Below are 14963 nucleotides of genomic sequence, written 5' to 3'. Positions count from 1 at the left end.
CATTGCACTATTGTCTCAACCTATCTATATTGTTTCAGTTTATAGTGCGCATATATTGTTTGTTTTGTATGAGTAAGCACATTGTGATCAATATGATCCAAAGTAAAATTCTCCTATGTGTCCTCATCCCTGGCTAAATAAAGCTGATTCTGATATGTTTATGGCAGTTCCTCTCTAACTGGGATGTTTTGGGACCGACTGGTGGGATTGCTGTGGACGAAGTACACACGGTGATACACTGGTAAGAGCCAATGAGGTGTAACCATGTACAAATTAAATAGTTCACATTACTGTATTGTGGGAAGAGTTAACTTCATTTAATATTATATGTGATGTTTTCTTTTGCGGGGTGAAAATGTTCCACTAAAACAAGTTCCTTCCCGAGACCATTTAGCAGAGCCATTGTCGCTGCGTTCCGGAGCTTAGCACCGCCCAAGACGATTGTGATTGGTTAAAAGAAGTGCAAACAACCCAGAGCGTCGCGTTCTCCTATCCAAGAATGTACAGTATGTGTGGTGTACTCCCCAGCGCTGTGGAGATAGATCTGGCAATGAGAGGCTACATTTATTTTAAAAAATGTTTCTCAAACTTATCAAAAGTCAAACTTGTAATTCTAGTTGTATAAAGTATTACTTTGAATCGATTTTACAGCAGGTTACAGGGATCAGGGCCACAGTCTTGTAAAATGCAATATTGGAAATTATAAGCCACAAAAAACATTCTTCAACAACAAATAAAAGCCGAGGAACACGACAGGACAATTATGATGCCGAGAAAAACATTTAAACACAAGGATAAATGGAGGTCAGAGTTGAGGGTGAGCCAAAACAAAGCATCTTTTCTTGAAAAAGAACGAGGGAGAGAACGAGAGAGACAGAGAGGCTGCGGAGAGATAGTGACAGTGCTGTCAGAGGACAGCCGGATCGCTGCCCTCTGTCAGGGGCTTCAGGCTCTAAATAACCACATAGCAAGGATGTCCACCCAAGTTTCAACTGCTGAGGGCCTCTGAAACTCAGAGTGTAAGGGGAGATGGAGGGATTGCGGGTAGTAAAACTGTGGAGCTAACAGAGAACAGCAGAGGAAGACACCGTCAGACCAGATAGAATCCTCCTGTGTCATTACTGCTTAATCATGAGCTTTGTATGGTGTGTGAATAATGTTAAATGTTCAGTATCTTGTGATGGTCGCAGTTCAAAATGTGAGCAAGTAAAGGTAGGAACTGTCTGTTCCTATCCAGGGTCTGATTTTTTTTTTGGGGGGGGGGAATAAAAAGGTGAAGTAGCTTTTGAAATAGTCGTTCCTAGAGCATTGAATCCCTTGCCTCATGTTTAAAGAGCTTCAGCCTCTGTTGATGATTTTTTCTAAGCAGCCAAAGGTGCATATTTTTATTCAGGACTTTGATTGGCACATTGTTCACCGTACTACCGTGCATTTGTTTGTGTATTGTAGGTTGTAAACTGTTGTGAACAAAGCATTTACAGTAGATTCTCTTGTTGTAAAGATGGGGAGAAATGTATCTGTTTTAAAAAGGTACTCTGTTTTTCTAACGCCACACCTGACCAAACAAGTCCTGCAGACTCTAGTTTTATCACATCTAGACTATTGCCCAATGATATGGTCAAGTGCGGCTAAGAAGGATCTAGGTAAACTGCAGCTGGTCCAGAACAGAGGTGCTCGTCTTGCCCTTCAATGTCCACTTAGATCTAATGTAAACATCATGCATGTCAATCTCTCCTGGCTTTTGTTAAAAACACTAATGAATTGAAAATGTCTAATTGTTTATAAAGTCAACTTACATTTAGCTCTGACACACATAAATACCCCACCAGACATGCCACCAGAGGTCTTTACAAAGTTCCTAGAACCCAAACACAATCAATGCAACGTCCAGTACTGTATCAAGGGATGGTCGCATGGAACTAACTTCCGGCTGAGATTGTTAAAGCACACAATAAATCAAGCTTTAAAAAACAAGTAAAGCAACCTAGAGCCCTACGACTATAACCATATTTTGTAAATACTTTTGTACTTTTTGTGTATGGGAATATTTATATGTACAGTATTCAAAGATGCTTTAAGATTCAACTTTCTATATTCAGTGCTTATGTATTTAGTGTAATATGTGTAAGAGTATATATATATACATATACATACTGTATATAGAAGAGTAGCAGATGTTCTGCATCAGCTAATGGGGATCCTGATAAAATCAAATAAAATCAAATGTTCCTTGCCTGTGTGATTTACTGTGCTTTAGTGTAAAGATGGTAAACATTTGAAAAAGAAAGACCTTGCTAGTTGGAAACTTCAGCTGCAATCATTACTTCCACTACTTTCATTTTTTATTTAACATTTATCTAACCAGGTAAGTTGATTGAGAACCAAAAATCTCCCAGTCACAAGCTTGCTACTTACTACTTACAGTAAGTAGTAATAGTAATTGGGTTTTACTTTCAAAGTCCAACGCTATATGAGTTTTGGGGTTACAGGCGGGGGTTAACATAGGATTTGGAAGGTGGGGGGAACCCAAAGTTCAGAGAAGCTGGTTTGCCAGTTACTCCTGTTATGTCTTCTTCAAAAGTGGTGAAAAACGGCAGGACAAATGCCAGGAGTTTACAGTAAAGCTAAATTATGACTGTGTTGACTGCATGCCAAGGCCAAATTTCCTCCTAATGTGACCAGTTGCAATGCTGACAAACAATGTAGCATTTGAAATGGTGGATTGCTCACGTTATCATCACTTCACTCAGCTGACTTATGCAGTTTAGAAAAGATACTCGACTGTCCTGTTATTGTCAGATTAACCCCTGATTACAGGTTTGGTTAGAGGTATAGTAAGCGATGCTAGCCCTAACCCCAGGGGCCAGGAGTTATCAACAAGAAGAGGCTGGCTGCTCCCAACTGGCTGGCTTTACAGCAGTAGCAACAGTTTGCCAATCCACAACCTTACATGAGCTAACATCGACTCTGCCATATTTTTTTCTTCCGCAGAGACACTAACAGTGGTGGTTGTTACGGGAAAGCTCCTCTGGACTCTATAGCAGAGTTATGACTTTCTAGTTCAGGGTGCATTCAGGAGCTTTTCAAAGGTTTCAGAGCATTTCTAAGTTGTGACATGAAAAGGTTTGTCCTATAGACCTGGTTGGATTTGTTTGGCAGTTGAGGTCAAACATCAACAATCTTCACGCAGAATCGCGTACTGCACCTCAAAAAAAAAAGAAGAAGAAAAAAACGCCCATGAAGTCAAAATTATAGCTGTGTGTAAACTGAGAAGTATAATACATTAAAGTTCTATAAAAGCTTACCTTCGCCTCCTGTGGCATTCTGTACAGCTGTGTAACAGAAGAGGAGTGAACAAGAGCTAAGGGACAGCATTATAGTTAACTAATTCAATGTTACAATCAAAACAAATGTCCATAGAAATGTGAGATATATTACTTAAAACACAGGCCTTCTGACACATACATAAAGTAGTAATGTAAACGTATCTTTTACAGAATCAGAAAACTTTTCAGACTTACAGGCAGCTTAAGTTACTTCAATTACTGATCACATCAGCAAACATTTGACCAACCTGTTAAGAAATTGTCAATTAGAGCAAAGAAAAAAGCCTGATTAGAGTATTCATAGTTTCTCATTAGCTTCAGTTACCAAGCTTCATACAGTATGTGATTTCAGCAGCATGTAATAAACTGTCCTGCTTCCTTAAATGCCACAATCCGTCCGTTCTGTTTTTTATCTAAAGTATGTGCCTACGCTCTGTACATCCCTCTGAAGTGGGGCCAGTCTGCAGTCTCCACCAGCTGATCCTCTGACCCCTCCTGCTGATCAATACCGCCCCATCTGACCACTTCTATTTCTGGCCCCAATCCCTGCAGAGTCAGCCCCCTTCCCCCTGCTCTTCTTTTCCGCTCGCCTCACTGCGACCGGCCTGGCACAGCGGTGTCCTCTGCCAAGTCTGACTCATTTAAAGAGAGACACGTTATACACGATATGGACTGGGATTGTGTGTGTGTGTGTGTGTGTGTGTGTAACAGTGTTTACTGTTCCCATACAGCCCACTGTAGAATTTACCATTGAGCACAATTTCACACAACCAAGAGATATAAGCAGATGACCAGCACTCTGAAGCAGAACGGGGACATTCATAATTTATTTACGAGGCTCTTAGTGTAAAAAGCTGAGTGACCCAAAAATGTAATGAGAACAGTGTATAAAAAAAGCCAATCTGACCCACATCCAGTTTAAATATGGGGCAAGTGCATAAAAAGATACAGTTAATACGACTTGTGTCTTGGCCCAGACTAAAACAGCTGCACTTTAAAAAGCAGATCAAAAGTTACAGCGTGCGCACACACACACGCACGTGCTCACACACACACACACACACACACACACACACACACACACACACTTTAGTGGTCTTCTGTAGATGCTGGTCTTCAGAATGTCGAATTTCAAAATTTTGAGATCCTTCGCTGCATCTGCAACCTGAAACTAGAGGAGACAGAACAAACCATTTAAGGAAATAACATAAATATATTACTGTCTATAGTAAAGAAAGTTGGGAAGCTTTGCAGTTTTCATTTAAATGTAGTTTGTAGCGTCAAATCATAACTTAAGTTATCTCAGGACACTAAAAAGAAGTATACATGTAGGTCAAACTATAATTTAAGTTTGTTTTGTGCACAATACAAATTATTTATCCGTGGATGTTTTTAAGATTTTGTTTGGGGAATTTTGGGCCTTTAATTGATAGGACAGCTTAAGACAGAAGGGGGGGGGGGGGGGGGGGGGGGGGGGGGGGGGGGGTTGGTGACATACTGCAAAGGGACGCAGGTCGGATTAAAACCCGGGCCTCTGCAGTAAGGACTCCTGTAAGCCTTAGTACATCGGGTGCACGCTCTACCAGGTGAGCTACCAGGGCCCCGCCAAAAGTTGTTTTAAGTAAAATAAAATGAGTAATTTGACTCTGAGCTGAGTGTAATCACCCCCATCCAAACACAGCGTTTTACAGTTCTTATAATAGTGCTGCATCAGGCACATATTGCACAGGGATTCTTTGGAGAACATGGAATCTTCTCTTCCACTTTCCAATTCCCTTTTAACTATTACAACCTTTACAGAGTAAAGTTTGGTACTCTTGTCACACAGTCACACAGTCTGGGGAAATATTGTCACAATGTATCCTCCTCCAATACTATAGGCCTGCTATTATTTAAACTAGCCTGACTAAAATATAACAGGATATAAGACCCTATAAAATATTTTACCTCCTGTAATTAAGTTAAGGTATTCTTCATTATGCAGTTGACATTCAGCCAGAGGGACATAATAGTTTGCTGTCACAAGGACCCTCGGTTTGCACATCACGGTATCTTGATGACGTGCAAAAGCACGATCAAAGTTTGATTTACAGCATGACTGCCAAAAATGTTGGCTCTGAAAGAATCATCACTGTTACATTGAAGTGCAAGGCCAGCATGCGTTCTCATTTACATCTTGCACAAGGTTAGTCTCAAATATGACTTGATTTTTGTCAATTCAATTCATTTAAGAAGTACAAAGGACAGAAGAAGGACAATGCAAAATGACAAAAAAAACATGATTACACATGGATTAAAAAGCCAGAATTAGCCAAAATGCTGTTTGTCTGTAGTCAAAATTATCTTTCATTAAGCCAGCCATCATCAAGCAGTCCCAAAAAATCTCTCTTAATATCTGTCTAACTCCTGATTTATCAGCCGAGATAGAGATTCCCTATGAGTTAAGTAGTTATAGTTTATAAAATGTTCTTAGTCCTGGTCCTAAAAGTAGGACCAAACATTCATCACCCTGAGGATCTTTTTATGAACATGGGCCCTGATGCGTTAACAGGAAAGCATCCAGAGCTGATGGTATAATGATGTATTTCAACTCAGACACCACCAAGGGGCTTCATCAACACCATACTGAAAACATACTATCATGCCACAGCTATTTCTATGCTGTAGCAGCAAGAACTGGAGCCAAACAGCAAGGTCCATTATCAGCCTCCGTCATTATTTTCCCCCAAGCAGTGGAGGCCTCAGCCTGCCTCCCCAGTCCAGCTAGTTTGGGCCCTACAGCAACACAACACAAAGTAATTTGCACTAAATAGCCACCCAGGACATTTTCAGTGCATTACAGAGGCAATCAGCATCAGCAAGCAATATGGAAGAGAGCGACACTGAGCACCAGAGCAGCGCAGGTAAACTGGAATTAGGAATTGCTTGAGAAAGTCAGATAAATACAAAGAGGGAGAGCCAGATGGAGAAGGAGATGGCAAGCTGTTATATCATGTTACAGGGGCCACAGTGCCAGTCAAGGTGCTGAATGGGCAATAACGGGACAGCATAATAGAGCTATAACGGCGAGGGAGCGGACATTACATAAGGCTGACTCAGGGTCAGTGTAAGAGGAAAGAAGACGTGGCCCCCGCTGCATCCACAGCAGCCACAGGGTGTCCACATATAATGTCATTAGATATCGACACACTAAGGTATGGCTGGTGATTATGAAGGTGTGTTATTTGTTCTGATGGTGGGATTTTATATGCATGTGAGTCAGTGCATGTGGCTTTGATGACTCTGCAAAATCATCACTGCAGACGAATATCCATAAAACACACACAGCACCCCTGAGTCTGTCCACACAGGACCAAACACCATGAAGCAGCTTGTTTCTCCTCTTTTCTTTGGAGCTGGTGTTGTTACAAGTAGAAGCTTTGCAGAACTAAAGCATTAGGTTGTTATAATTGTCTCTGTTTTGTCTTGCCTTTGTATTACCATGGAGGTCAGTATGTAGATCGGGCCACTATCAATACTGGGATTAAAGGATAATTCCAGTTTATTTCAATTTAGGTCTTTTGCAGATTTGGACCTCTGTCAAATGGGGCAAAAAGCACCAACAGTAAGATGATAAGACAGGTTTTAAACAAACCCCTGTGTTAACAAAAACCTATTTTAAAGACAAAACCAAAGTGAAGGGTAAAATTATTACACAAACTGTCCGTTGTAAACATCCATCAGAGTTCACAAGCCAATGGCCTACTTTGACCAACCAAACTTGCCATACATGTGCAGTTTTTCTTGGACAAAAACGGGTGCACTTATTTCAGTTTTACCACCAAATAAAGTTTAGATAATCAGGTTGGCTTGTTAACCTGATCTGAAAAAGATTGACGATTTAATGATTTATTTGTCAAATACTCATGTTTCTCAATATGTGCAGTGAAATGTGCGGGTGGCATAAAGAATGTGGTAAAAGGTAAGTGTGCAATAATAATAATGGAGCCTATATGACAGCACTTTGTATTCCTCCACACATCTGACAGCAAGTCCTTAGTTGCAAGCATCAGCGAGATCCATCATCCCTAAAGTCTTGGGTTCAAGAATGACTGTACAGTCACCATAGAAACATGAAGCTTGTCACTACTTCTAGTGCTTGGGACACTTCTCTGACACACTGATGTCAGAGAGGCAGTGTAGCCTCTGGAAGTGCAGTCCAACACGTAACTTCTCTCGTGAGCTCAGCTTAGTTTGCCTTGTTAAAATCTCCAGTCATGACAAGGGAAGCATGTGGATACCTGGTCCGGGGCCAGGACAGAACACCATCAGAATCTTCTTATGGTGGTGTGTACACAGCTGAGAGGATGATAATCAAAGTAAACTTTTTGGAAGACAAGTTGGAATAAACCTAGCCTGGGAAAATCCTAAAGAACTTCAGGCAAATTTGAGATTTGCTCGGCAAGTCAGTCTGGCCAATTCAATTTCATTTACATTTTATGGGCTTGAAAAGCCCATTCAAGCCCATTTCCAATTTTTCCAAATCAAGGCACGAATCAAAACCTTTGAAGCGAGCTTTACACGATGACGATAGCGCAGCGAGCAGCTTTTTGTTTCCATTCAACATGACCGCCACCAAAGCACACTTTCAGTTACAAATGAGAAGGGTCCGGTGTCAACCAGGCTAGAATAAACCAGAATTATCCTTTAAACCCTTACTGTAGTTGGCACTGTCTCCACTAATGGTTCATAAACAATCAAATGACATAGATCAACAACTATACTTTAACTTCTCTCAAAGCTGGTTAAAAAGTAATGATGTGTATCGCTGTTTTGTGCTGGTTTCCTCAAGCACTTCCTGTTGTCACATAATAAAGACACTGCAGCTGATCTGCATGTGATCTGACAGAATGCAGGAGGTGGAAGAACAAAGAGGAAAGTAAAGGCGGAGGCATCATTTCTTGCTCTTCCTCTGTGAATAAACCTGTCGATGAATGAAGATCACAGAATTGTTTTTTGTTCAAATACTTTTGTTTTTAAACCTGTACATTTCATAGAGGAACTGCATTTCATGTTTTGTTTTTCAAATCAATATGTTGTAACTGATGGAAAGTTGCTAAAACAGGCTTTGTTGCAAAGCATTGCTTTAAAATGTGTAGCACAGACTGTCAGATGGACACTGACGAGTTAAAATAAATGAAAGGGACCCATTCTAATATCTATTTCCCCACTGTCCCATCTGGTCTTTCCTAAAATAGACACTACTTATAGCAAATATATCCCCACTGTCCAGTGTGGCCTTTACACACATGCTTGCTGCGACCCATTTTGACATTGCATGTGTTGCTATTACAAGCTTATTGTTAATTAAAGACAAACAATGAGTTTTGGCACCAACATCTATAAAGTGTACACTGGAGCTTTGATGGCTTAAGACTCAGGTAATTACAGTTAGGGAGTGTAACTCTAATAGGCTATTATGCATCTTTTCTAATTAGATTTAAGACATGATGATACATTAGGGGTGGTTTTACAGGGATGCAGCTCTAACTATAAAGAGGGAACATTTTAATTTTAATAAATATATTCAAGGATTATGTATTTATAGTTTATAATTATTTAGAAGAGTTTTTTTCCCAGCCTAATAGAGGACTACAGCCAATAGAATGATGTGTAGATGTCGGGTAGTCCTTGTTTAGATTAAGTCAGTAGTATGTTTTTCTTTCTTTTTCCAGTACTCCTTGTTCCACTGCCAGACATTAAGCTGGGTGTCAAGCCTTGAACAATTCTTCTTCTTCATTGTACAAAAGGAAAGCATCTTGTTCTTTAAAGGTTAAAGGAATGGAAGCCCTATTGAACCCCAAATTGTTGATGTTGAAGCTACAGGTAACCTTTGAAATGAAATAGAAACTCAAAGTAAACAAGTGACAGAAACATGCCAAGCTGATAGGCCACATTGTTCAGGCAGAGCTCCCCTTCATGCATAAATCACTCTAAATTTGATCATCTTTCATCTGCAGCTTTGCTATGGTATGAAGTATGAAAGCAACAACATGTTCTGTCCCTAATAAGTGAAAAAAGCACAATCACCAGAACAAACATTAAGCTAAAATAGAAAAGTGAAATAAAATAGACACACGCAACAGGAATATATATTTTCTAAATTATGCAGTAAAGTAAAACAGCCCAGGGGTCTCAATTATAAACGTGGCTTATGCACAAAATGGGGCTGAAAATGTATTTACGCCACTTCCCATGCAAAGGTTATGACTGATAAAAAAACAAACTTGATGGGAGAACGTGCGGTCTTCCGCGCAAACTCTGACCCATGCATACGCACATTTTGGAGACAAAAGGAATTGGCGTTGGAGATGGTGAGGAGGTGAACTGAAGCCGGACTGCAGAAACTGAATGTGGGAATAACGATTACTCCTAATATTTTAAAATATTGATGCCTCATCCACGGTATCATGAAGATTAAATCCAGCAGGGTTATTTGCGCTTGTACTGAGTGATAATTGTTCCATAAACACCTCCAACTCAAATCTTAAATTAAAATGAGTTCTTAATATTTAATCAGTGCTGTCTCACCGTCACATTGTCCGCTACATAGTGCAGGAGGAGGAGATGGCCGACTGCATGTACAGGATAAATTACCCTAGCATTAGATAACTGCAGAACACAGTGTAAATAACTAGATATCTGTCTATAATACTGTGTATATATCATCAAATGTCAAAGTCTGGAAATACAGCTGTTAGGCTCTCGCGCAATCGTTACCCTTAATGTCGTCATTATCGGTCCGAAGTCTAATACTGTTGGTGACAAAACCTGCATGAAGAAAAGTGTGTTTGTCTATTAGACTTTCTTTTGTCTTCAAATTGTACCTCGGGGTGCAGGATACCACTAGTTGTTGCTGTGCTTTTGGCAAGGTGTCCACAATCACAACTTGTTGTAAACATATAAATACGGCGGTGCCCCCCGTGCGTAATGCTGGATGATGGAACTGCAGGAGGACCACGCCAATGGAAGAATCACTTGATATAATTCCTCCGTAAACATTTCGTAACAAGTTGATGGTCTCAATTGCTAGTTTCAAGTTTTATTTGAAATAGCATGATGTTCATTTGAAAAATGATGGTCCCCACTTATTTTCAAATAGACAAAGCAGGATATGCTTTCCCACATAAAGCCCTCAGAAAGAGGAAAAAATCAAGTTTATTTATCCTTAAAAAAGGAACTACAAACATACACAAAGCACACCAGATGCCAACAACATTACAAACACACACACAACAACACAAACACAAAACACATTACAAAACACACATCAGCAAATTAATGGAGACAGTCCTTCCCGCAAAACCAATGACAGGATCCAATCTGACAGTACACAGGTGACAGGAATAAATTCATAAATAAAGATATACTATATCAAATTTCATAAGATGTCACTCCAGTGAATTCATGTTCCTAATAGCCACAGGAATAAAAGAATCCCTGAGAGTGGGTGATCATGGCAGTTTGAAATCGGGTTAGCCTTACCCCTGACCCGTTTATCATTTATATGTTGAGGTTGAGGTAGCTGTACCCCAACCACCTTAGACGCTATGTTTACCAGCTTTGTTAGCCCACTTTTCCACATCACAATACAAAAAGTCAGGACTGATTCAATAAAACACTGGTAAATAAAGTCATCAAAGTCCCGCTCACGCTGAATGATTCCATTTTCCTTAAAAAGAAAAGTCTCTGTTGGGCCTTTTTACAGGCAGCATCTTAGTTGCTCTCAAAGGATAATTTGCTGTCAATGATGGTACCTAGATATTTATATTCATTCACTGTCTCAACAGTCATCTTCTGAATAACAGTTTGTGAAACATTACGCTGTAATCTACGGAAATCAATAATCATATCCTTTGTCTTGGAAACGTTGATAAATAGATAGAATCGTTCACACCACACAAGAAAATCATCAACTAAAGGATCATGGCCCTCTTCATCATTGTTCAAAAAGCTCACTATAACAGTGTCATCTGCAAATTTCACACATTGCCTATTCTCATACGTACTCCTACAGTCATTTGCATATAAAATAAAAAAAAAGCAATGGTGAAAGAACACAGCCCTGAGGAGAGCCTGTGGAAGTTATAGCTTTAGATGATAAAACACCTTTTACCCTAACACACTGTCACCTGTTCGACAGGAAATCAAGTATCCAGCCAATTAAGTTAGGGTTCAAGTTAAAAAGACACTGAAGTTTCTCTGCCAACAAGTAGGGCTGAATGGTATTGAATGCTGAAGAGAAGTGGATAAAAAGGAGCCTAGCATGAGTTTTTGAGGATTCCAGATGTTGGTAGAGGGATTTTAACAACGCAAGTTTTGCATCCTCAACACCTCTGCCAGCCCTATAAGCAAACTGGAGAGGGTCTAACTGTTCCTTTACCTGATTCATTAACTCCTGCTTAACCAACCTCTCCAGACTCTTCATCACCAATGAGGTGAAGCCACAGGTTGAGAGTCCTTTAAGACCTTGGGGTGAGAAGAATTGGGATTCTGCACGTACCTCCTGGCATCACCTACATGCACAAAGTGGAATCCTAATGTTCTGAGCAGAGACACAAAGATTCATCAATTAATCAGTTGTCAACTATTAAATTAATCTGAGACTATTTTGATAATTGATTAATCCGTGTCCGAGTCAAATATTTTAAAAAAGAAAAGTAAAAAGTTTTGTAAATGTGAATATTTTCTGTTTTTTTATTTTTTCCTCTATGACAGTAACTGAATATCTTTGAATTTAGGACTGAAAAAGAGATTGGAGGTTGTCATTTTGGGGTTTTGGTAAAACAATGATTGGCTTTATTTTTTTAAAACCATTTTCTACCATTTTATAGACCAAACAAATTTGATTATTTGAGAAAATAATCAATAGATTGATAGACAATGAAAACAATTGTTGGTTGCTGCCCTAGTTTTAAGTACTTGGAAATTATTTATGCTAATTGGTTAACTGAGTGCAGACCTGATTAAGATGCCACTACCCTACAACTCATTAAGAAATAATGAGTGACCTACAGTATAATTTACATGTGTGCAAATAGGCTGGCATTTAGATTAGCATATCACTCCACTTCCCTCTCACTTAACAGTTACATAGTAGCATTATAATATACACAGGATAGCATGATGATGTTATATTATACAGTAATGCTACTCTTTGTTTGGCAATTTTACATAGGCCTCAGTCCTGTTTTGGTCAGAATCGCAAAAGTCAACAGGCCAACAAACAGTAGGAAGAAGAGAGAATCACCAAGAAACCCTGTACAACATACTGTACAGGCTTCAACAACAGCTGGATTTCTTAACGTGCAAAACTAATTTTACAGTTGATCATACACCCATGGCCATACACACACATGAAACCCACAGGTACTTCTACATGCATACCGAAACATTTGCACACAAAACCCCCACAAGTCAGCACATTTCTAGATGGTAAACAAGCCTGGGAATTGCTTAGCTATGCTGGTCAGGCTTCAGGCATTATTACTGCACATAACATGCACACACACCACATGCTCACGCATGCATGCATGCCCGCTCGCATGCTAACAGGGCTGAAAACATTAGCAATATCTTCCCATTTCCTCTGCTGGGCAGCTGGCAAAGCAGTGGATCTTCAGGGGGGCTGAGCCCTTCACTGATAATAATCTCCTTTACACTTCACACTGCCAGGGAGATGAATCATGGTGGACTGTGTCACTGTGTTTGAGAGAGGGAAGGGGGCCCTGACATACCATGCGAAGGCTGGCCTTTATGATCTGTGTGTGTGTGTGTGTGTGCGTGGATTCAGAGGTGAATTATTCAGACATTGTCAGCAGACCAGAGCTTCAGATGGGGTTGCCTGGAATTTTGTGTATTAAAACAGCGATGGAAAATAGCAAAAAACAAAACAGCCTTTTCAAATATTGTACTTTTGTTTTTGTAAAGAAGAAAAAGCTGGCTCTGCATCTATTTATTTACACAGAAATACTTCCACAGAGAACAGATGTCTGTAAAATATAGTTATCTAAATAGTCTGAAGTTTGGAGTTATAAGACAAATGCACTGATCTTTCAGAAATATACTGTAGATACTGCAAATAGACATCCAAGTTATTTTGCTGGCTGCTCACATAATCACATTGCTATATGTTTTGTTGTTGTCATGTATTTTCAAAGTTTCTGCCATCCTATACAAAAATGGTATCTTATGGGAATAGAACCAGTCTAAACTGATAAAGATTACAATCCTTAAGCTTTCATGGAATTAAACCCTGTTATTGATATCATTTATAGTCGCACAAAAGCAGAGGCACCCAAGTTACCATGGAGATTTATTCCCTACAGCTAGCCTGGTCCCGCCCAGGCTAACAGCCAGGATTTATTAATTCTGGAGCCTTTTCTGTTCCCTCAGCAGTGGGTTTACTTTATTGTTATCAGCCTGCATGAAAATACAACAAGTGCATGTTGATGTTCAGTTAATTACTGTTAATATTTTAACATTGTGACTTATTTTAAAATGATTCATGTTATTGTCACCGTTACGGTTATATTGCTGTATGAAGACTGCTGTTCATATTGTTGTTAGAAGTTTGATGAATATATTATGGCAAGGGTTGGGATCATTAGAAAAGTGTTTCAAATGAAGTCCGTTAGTAAGGGTAAAGTAAATATAAAGCGCTGTACATGTCTTTCTAAAGTTGACCAATGTGCCTTAAATTATTTTAGTTTATTATTTTTTGTATTCTGTAACTACTATGTCTATCTACTATGGTCAAGTGAACTAAGACTATAATTTGGGAGGATTGTACATTTTTAAGAACATATCCTAATTGTACAATCCTCCCAAATTATAGTCTTAGTTCACTGTACCAGCAACTATAAAGCATTGTAGTCTACTGTACATTCATATAACAACAGGGAGAGGACACCGCAATGTTTTTTTATCTCATATTTTGCTGGGGAAAGAAGGGAGCAAAGCATTTAATAGGTAAAGGAAACTTGTCCTCTGTAAAAAACTGAAAAAACAGAAAAAACAAACGTGAGAAAAAGTACAGAAGAAAATAGCGGACCGACTGAATGATAGTTGAGTCCCTTGTCTTTTGCAAAAAGAAACAGTTGTACACTTTGCATTAAAAGCGAGCAGTGGGAGTTAAGATGACTTAGGTAATTTATATTATAGTCCATGAGAGAGAGAGGGAGAAAAGGAGTGAAAGAGATATTTATGCATCATGATCTAGCGTTGTAAAAGATTGGTCTTCATGGTAAATTTCACGAGTATCATTATCCTTTGCTTACTTTTAAAAGGCAAAGAGTACAACGGGTAATTTGTGCAAATGATTAGCAGCCTAATCCTTGAATGGTATGATTAGGACGGTTTCAGAGCAGTGGTTGTCAGCAAATGTATATTTTTAGGCTGCTTACGCATTCGGTCGGTCCGCGATCATCTCCCACATTTTCTCACGCTGTTTCTTTACAGCAGCCGTGTTTCATTTCTACAAATAATGTGTTTCAAGTTATCATACTTCCATAAGTAGCTGCGGCTCACTCTGTATAAAGTATGAACAATGTGTCTTCTCCTTTCTGCATCAGTAAATCTGTGATCGATACCGTGGTC

General features: G+C 39.4%; 1 protein-coding gene and 1 long non-coding RNA gene across 2 annotated transcripts in view; one reads left to right on the top strand and one right to left on the bottom strand.

The window, feature by feature from the left end:
• Positions 1-1075: 1075 nt before the first annotated feature.
• The window catches only part of LOC116702692 (uncharacterized), a 14419-nt gene continuing 531 nt past the window's right edge, over positions 1076-14963 (top strand). Inside the window, exons 1-2 of the long non-coding RNA XR_004335234.1 lie at positions 1076-1089; positions 7701-7704. This is a non-coding gene — a long non-coding RNA (uncharacterized LOC116702692). The remainder of the gene's footprint in view (positions 1090-7700; positions 7705-14963) is intronic.
• Positions 4139-14963, bottom strand: part of LOC116702666 (endonuclease V) — a 103199-nt gene continuing 92374 nt past the window's right edge. The window contains exon 10 of the mRNA XM_032537013.1: positions 4139-4491. The gene's annotated coding sequence lies outside the window, so the exon portion shown is untranslated. The remainder of the gene's footprint in view (positions 4492-14963) is intronic.

The sequence above is a fragment of the Etheostoma spectabile genome, chromosome 2, assembly GCF_008692095.1.
Source record: "Etheostoma spectabile isolate EspeVRDwgs_2016 chromosome 2, UIUC_Espe_1.0, whole genome shotgun sequence".
Lineage (NCBI taxonomy): Eukaryota > Metazoa > Chordata > Actinopteri > Perciformes > Percidae > Etheostoma > Etheostoma spectabile.
This window is presented reverse-complemented; position numbering and strand designations above follow the sequence as displayed.